Genomic DNA, 6,224 nt, shown 5'->3' with positions numbered 1-6,224 from the left:
CACACTAAGAATTACTGGAGCATACACAATTCAAAATTAAGTTTTGTTTTTGTTTTTTTAAACATCTTTATTGGACTTTAATTTCTTTACAATGGTGTGTTTAGTTTCTGCCAGAGCCCCCGAATCAGCTGCTCCAAAATTAAGTTTTTATTCTCTAAGTTCCATGCCCTAAATGTCATTGTTTTCAGACTTTCTGAAAGTTTTAAGCAGAGGTACAGCAGTCTAACCACAGACGCATCTTGGGTAGATTTTTAAAACTGTTTTCATTTTCCTGCATAGGAATGAATCTTAAGACTCTGATTTTATGTCTCCTTTCATGATTGAGTCAGACGATTATAAGTACAGAGGAGAAAGTGGGCAGGTGACGTGAAATCCAGGAACAGGGTCAACAGAGAGATCTACCCTGAAATGTCAGGTGCCAATTATTTCTATGACCTCACCTGTGTTCTTAGACATCCTTCCTATAGTTGATGCAGCAAGTGCTACCTACTACCCTCCCCTGTGTCCCCCAGAAAACTCCAAATAGGAAGGGCAAAGTGAGCAGGGAATCTCTACCAGGACTGACAGGAAAGTAACATGACTGTTTGGGGTGGCAGGGGGAAAACTGCCCAGATGCCCTGTGTCTGGACTCAGTCTGCCCAGAATGACTGGCTTCAATACTTTCTAACTCATGACCTGGTACCTGTTACATAAAATGCTGTGCTTCTTTCCTCTTACTATAATAATACTTAGGTGTGCACTTATAAGTTGGGAGAAATTATGCAGGTGTAATCAAAGAAGAAACATAAAAGTCATACATCAGAGCCTGACACTTAGGAAGCCTTCAATAACATAACATAACATAACATAACATAACATAACATAACATAACATAACATAACATAACATAACATAACATAACATAACATCATAACTGATGTTATGGTTCATGTCATCCTCCTCATCCTCATCCTCATCGCCACTTTCATAACTATTTGAAGTGCTTAAGGGGAAGTTTACAGAGACCCATTTGCTGCTACAGTTGGGGAGGTGCCAGCCAGAGCTAGAACCAGTGAGGGTGGAAGCAGATCTCTGAATGAGAGTTCTCACACCCCAACCAGAACAAAGAACGTAAGCTTCAAAAGGCTTTATTCCAAAACTGTTTGTATTCGTGCCCTCTCATCTTTCTATACCAAATATCACATTTGTCCTCTGGAGGAGGAAATCCCAACCAGAACCAAGAACATAAATGTCACAGGGATCTAATCTGAAATTTGTATACTGGTGTCCCCCCATCTCTCTGTCCCAACTGCCATGTTTGTCTTGTTGAGGAAAAAATCATGCTCCCAACACTCCCTTCATCCATCACTTTCTCCCTCAGCACTTACTGGGCTGGGCTGCATCTCTGCTGGAGCATGACCAAGGAGCACAGGTTCACTGCCCCTCTCCTGCCTGCTGTGTGATGAAGTCTCAGGGTGTGCCCTCAGGACTGGCAGGAAGACAGACTCAGGCTGGGACCTTCTGATGCAGCTTCCTACAAAGGATGGAGACACAGGTGGGGAGCCACAATGTTAGAACTGGCCAATTAATGAGCTGAAGACACTGGCCAATTATTTACAATGGTATGACCTTAGGGCTCAATGTCCAAAGCTCATAATTAGCCAGTTGGTCCACATTGTCCCAATCTCTGGAGACTTGCTAATATTAACGGAACAGAAAAAGGATAAAAGTGAATGTCCTGGGAAGGATCTAGGTCCCTCTTCCCCTCAAGAGGAAATTCACCTGTACTCTTGCTTCTTACTTCTAACTTGCAGGATTCTAACATAAAACTCAGACTTTTTTTTCCTCGATTTAACCACTCAATGTGTGGTTTTGTTATCTACAAATCCATTGTATCAATCATGAAATCTATGCAGCGCTAGGTCTATACCAAGGATGTGATACTTTCCATTTTCACAGTTAATATTCGTCTCTAAGGATAACTTCTTATTTTCATTTCCTTACCCTTACTCAGCTGGCATTAGATATGGTAGAGATGACTGGGTTGGACATTTTTCTTTCCTTTTTTTTGTGTGTGTGCTAATTTGAATAAATCTTCATTTCTAAGTTTTTTCTGTAAATGAATTACATTGGCATATTAGAAAACTATTGACTTTTACTTATTCTTTAATACCTGATACTTTAATTAAATATTTCAGTGGGCCTCCCAGAAGGTTGCAGTCAAGATCAGCCAGGGCTGCAGGCATCTCAAAACTGGATCAGCAGATGTCCACTTTCAAGCACACTCACAAGGCTGTTGGTAGGATTCACCTGTTCACAGAATATTGTCCAGAGAATTCTTTCAGTTCCTTGACACATGGCCTCCTGGTTGGGCAGTTGGTTTTTATCAATATGAGCCATCAAGAATGCAAGAGAGAGGTAGCAAGAAGAAAGCCAGATTTTTTCCCCTCTATTCTCAGCAGGGACTTCCCAACCTTTCTTCCACATTCTCATTGTTGGAAGTGGGTCTCTATGTACATCTCACCCTCAATGGCAGTAAGATACACAAAGCAATGAAAACCAGGAGTTGGGATCAGTGAGAGTATCTCAGATACTGCCCACCACACAGGGCTCATCCTCTATAAGGACTATGTGCTCCAAGCAATTCAAGACTCAGGCCCTGTCCATCTACTTTTCAGCATATCCCCAAATTAGTCACACCACCATGATCTCAACAAAAATTCCCTGGACACAAACTAGCATATGGGTAGAAATTTCTCTCCATTGGGTACAGCATTTCGTACGACAGACCTCACTCTACTGCTTCAGGTCATGCAGTCTCAAGTAGACCCCCTTGTTTCTGATGCACTAGGAGAGCCCCTCCATCAACACCAGGCCAATCTACAGCTATTCCATGGCCAAACGTAACAAATGTTCCCAGGGAACATGATTTCTTCTAAGTAGAGATGAATCAACTCACTCCAGAATATATATTTTCGTTAGATTTCATTGTGGTCTTAGATCTTGAAGACTTTAATAAATAAAATGTGCTTGGGCTCACCTGTTTTTTTCTACATATGTTTATGTTTCTACATATGTTTATGTTTCTAAATATGTTTATGTTTCTACATATGTTTATGTTCCAACAAGGAAAAGTGATAACATTCCAAAGTGATAACATTATTGCCATGTTCTTTGCAGCATCATCCACAACAGCAAAAAATGGAAACAACCTAGTTTCCATTAATGAATGAATGGATAAATAAATGTGATAAACTAATAGTACATAAAATAGAATATTATTCAGCCATGGGAAAGAAGGAAATCCTGCCACTTGCTACAATATGGATAAAATTTGAGGACATCATGCTAATTGAAATAAGTCAGATGGAGAAAGACAACTAATATATGATCTACATTATATGTGGAATGTTTAAAATATTGAACTCATAGAAACAGAGAGTAGAATGATGGTTGTCCATAGCTGAGGGGTGATAGGAATGGGGAGATGTTGGTTAGAGTTACAAGATGAATAAGTTCCTGATGTAATACACATTATGGTGATAATAGGTAACACTACGGTCTTGTGTATAATAAGATTCAGTCATGCAGTGAATATGATTTACAAAGAATCCAAGACACCCACCAGTCTCATTAAAGAAACACCAAAAAAAGCAATATTTCAGGTTCTAAGCAAGGAGAGAAGTGAAGGCCATAGAGCTACAAAAATGAGGTGGTGAGAAAGGTAGAAGTTGCAGGTGTACATGTATAGTTTTACTGAATTTTCCAACCTACACTCCAAATGGATGGCCGAGGTACTGAGATTAATTTGTTTTGCTGAGTAACCTCCACATGGCACTCTTTTTTTTTTTTTTTTTTCTGTACGCAGGCCTCTCACTGTTGTGGCCTCTCCCGTTGCGGAGCACAGGCTCCGGATGCGCAGCCTCAGCGGCCATGGCCCACAGGCCCAGCCGCTCCGCGGCATGTGGGATCCTCCCGGACCGGGGCACGAACCCGTGTCCCCTGCATCGGCAGGCGGACTCTCAATCACTGCACCACCAGGGAAGCCCCACATGGCACTCTTGATGTCATTGTTCCTAAGACTATAGATGAAGGGTTTCAGTATGGGGGTGACCACAGTGTACACCACTGAGGGCACTGCATCCTTCCTGGGAGATTGTGAGATGGCTGAGCTGGAGTACACCCCAAGTCAGGTTCCATAAAATAAGCAAACAAGTGACAGGTGAGAACCACAGGTGGAGAAGTCTTTATACTTACCTTCTGATGAGGGGACTCTGAGAATAGAGGAAAGAATTTTAAAGTAAGAGAAAAATATCTCCGAGAAGGGAAAATCCAGAGGTGGCAACAATAAAATACAGGACTATGTTATTGGTGAAAGTGTCAGAACAGGCTAGATTGAGGAGTTGAGGGTCACAGAAGAAATTAAAAATTTCCACATCCTTGAAGCAGATAAGTTGTAATGCAATCAAATTGTGCACTTGGGAGTCCAAAAGGCTAACAAAAATAGACACCGAAATGAAGATGCAACAGAGGCTTGGGTTCATGATGATCTGGTAGTGCAGTGGGTGACAGATGGCCTCAAACCGGTCCTAAGCCATAGCAGTCAGAAGCATACCATCCATACATCCAAAAAGGATAAAAATAGGCATCTGTGTCAGGCAGCCCACAAAGGAGATGACTCTGCTGTGAGTTTGGATGTTGACAATTATCTTGGGGATGGTGGGGGAGAAGAAACGAATGTCAACCAAGGACAGGTTGGAGAGGAAGAAGTACATGGGGGGGGTGGAGGTGGGAATCAGAGGTAACAGCCAGGGTGATGAGCAGGTTCCCCAACATCATGACCAGGTACATGGACAGGAACAGTCCAACAAGGAAAACTGCAGTTCTGGATCATCTGGTAATCCCATGAGGAAGAATTCTGAGACACATGTTAGATTTTGTGGTTCTATGTAGCTTGTACAACTTTTTTTTTTTTTTTTTTTTTGCGGTACGCGGGCCTCTCACTGTTGTGGCCTCTCCCATTGCGGAGCACAGGCTCCGGACGCGCAGGCTCAGTGGCCATGGCTCACGGGCCCAGCCGCTCCGCGGCATGTGGGATCTTCCCAGACCGGGGCACGAACCCATGTCCCCTGCATCGGCAGGCGGACTCTCAACCACTGCGCCACCACGGAAGCCCAGCTTGTACAACTTTTGAAAAAGAAAAGAAGTTTGGAAGAAAGGAAACAAGTAAATAGCATGTAACATTGTGTCCATATTTTTGATAAAGTGACTCATAAGCAAAGTATTCACATTTGGGGTCATATACCTTGTTACCTCTAGAAATATTTCTCAGCACGACAAATTCTGTCTGCTTAGAACTGTTTCCTCATTGGTTTTTATGCTATTCACCTCTTGCTATACACAGCTACTTTATAAAACCCAACTTAAGGGTAAAAAGGGAGGAAGAACATTAGAGATAATACATCCACAATCTCAGTAAGATACAGCCTACTTCTTTAGAAAAAAATATAAACCTTTAAGAAAAAATATAGTTAGAATTTAAATATATTATGGCATAGTTATATAAACAATATTCAGATACAATTCTAAACATTTCTTTCATTTAGAATATTTACAAACACTCTATGAAACGCAGGACTGTGTCATCTACATTCTAAATTAAAGATGAATGTTAATAATCAGAAAACATTTTTATGTGATCTTCAGAGTTGTATCATTCTTTGGTTTTTCTGTCTTCCCTCTTTCATGAAATAAGTGATTACTCAAATATCAGGGTTGTGTTTTTTTGTTTTTAACATCTTTATTGGAGTATAATTGCTTTACAATGGTGTGTTAATTTCTGCTTTATAACAAAATGAATCAGTTATACATATACATATGTCCCCATATCTCTTCCCTCTTGCATCTCCCTCCCTCCCACCCTCCCTATCCCACCCCTCTAGGTGGTCACAGAGCACCAAGCTGATCTCCCTGTTGTATGCAGCTGCTTCCCACAAGCTATTTTACGTTTGGTAGTGTATATATGTCCATGCCACTCTCTCACTTTGTCCCAGCTTACCCTTCCCCCTACCCGTATCCTCAAGTCCATTCTCTAGTAGGTCTGCATCTTTATTCCCGTCTTGCCCCTAGGTTCTTCATGACCATTCTTTTTTTTTTCTTAGATTCCATATATATATGTTAGCATACAGTATTTGTTTTTCTCTTTCTCACTAACTTCATTCTGTATGACAGACTCTAGGTCCATC

At 41.3% G+C, this 6,224-nt stretch overlaps 1 pseudogene across 1 annotated transcript; it reads right to left on the bottom strand.

Moving 5' to 3' along the window:
- Nucleotides 1-4,168: 4,168 nt before the first annotated feature.
- On the bottom strand, nucleotides 4,169-4,925 carry LOC308616133 (olfactory receptor 7E178-like; annotated as a pseudogene). The gene has a single exon. The product of its transcript is annotated as an olfactory receptor 7E178-like (transcript).
- Between the last annotated feature and the right edge of the window lie 1,299 nt (nucleotides 4,926-6,224).

The sequence above is a fragment of the Mesoplodon bidens genome (assembly GCF_964165515.1).
Source record: "Mesoplodon bidens genome assembly, chromosome: 4".
NCBI lineage: Eukaryota > Metazoa > Chordata > Mammalia > Artiodactyla > Ziphiidae > Mesoplodon > Mesoplodon bidens.
Note: the sequence above shows the minus strand (reverse complement) of the source record. Positions and strands in the feature narration are given on the sequence as shown.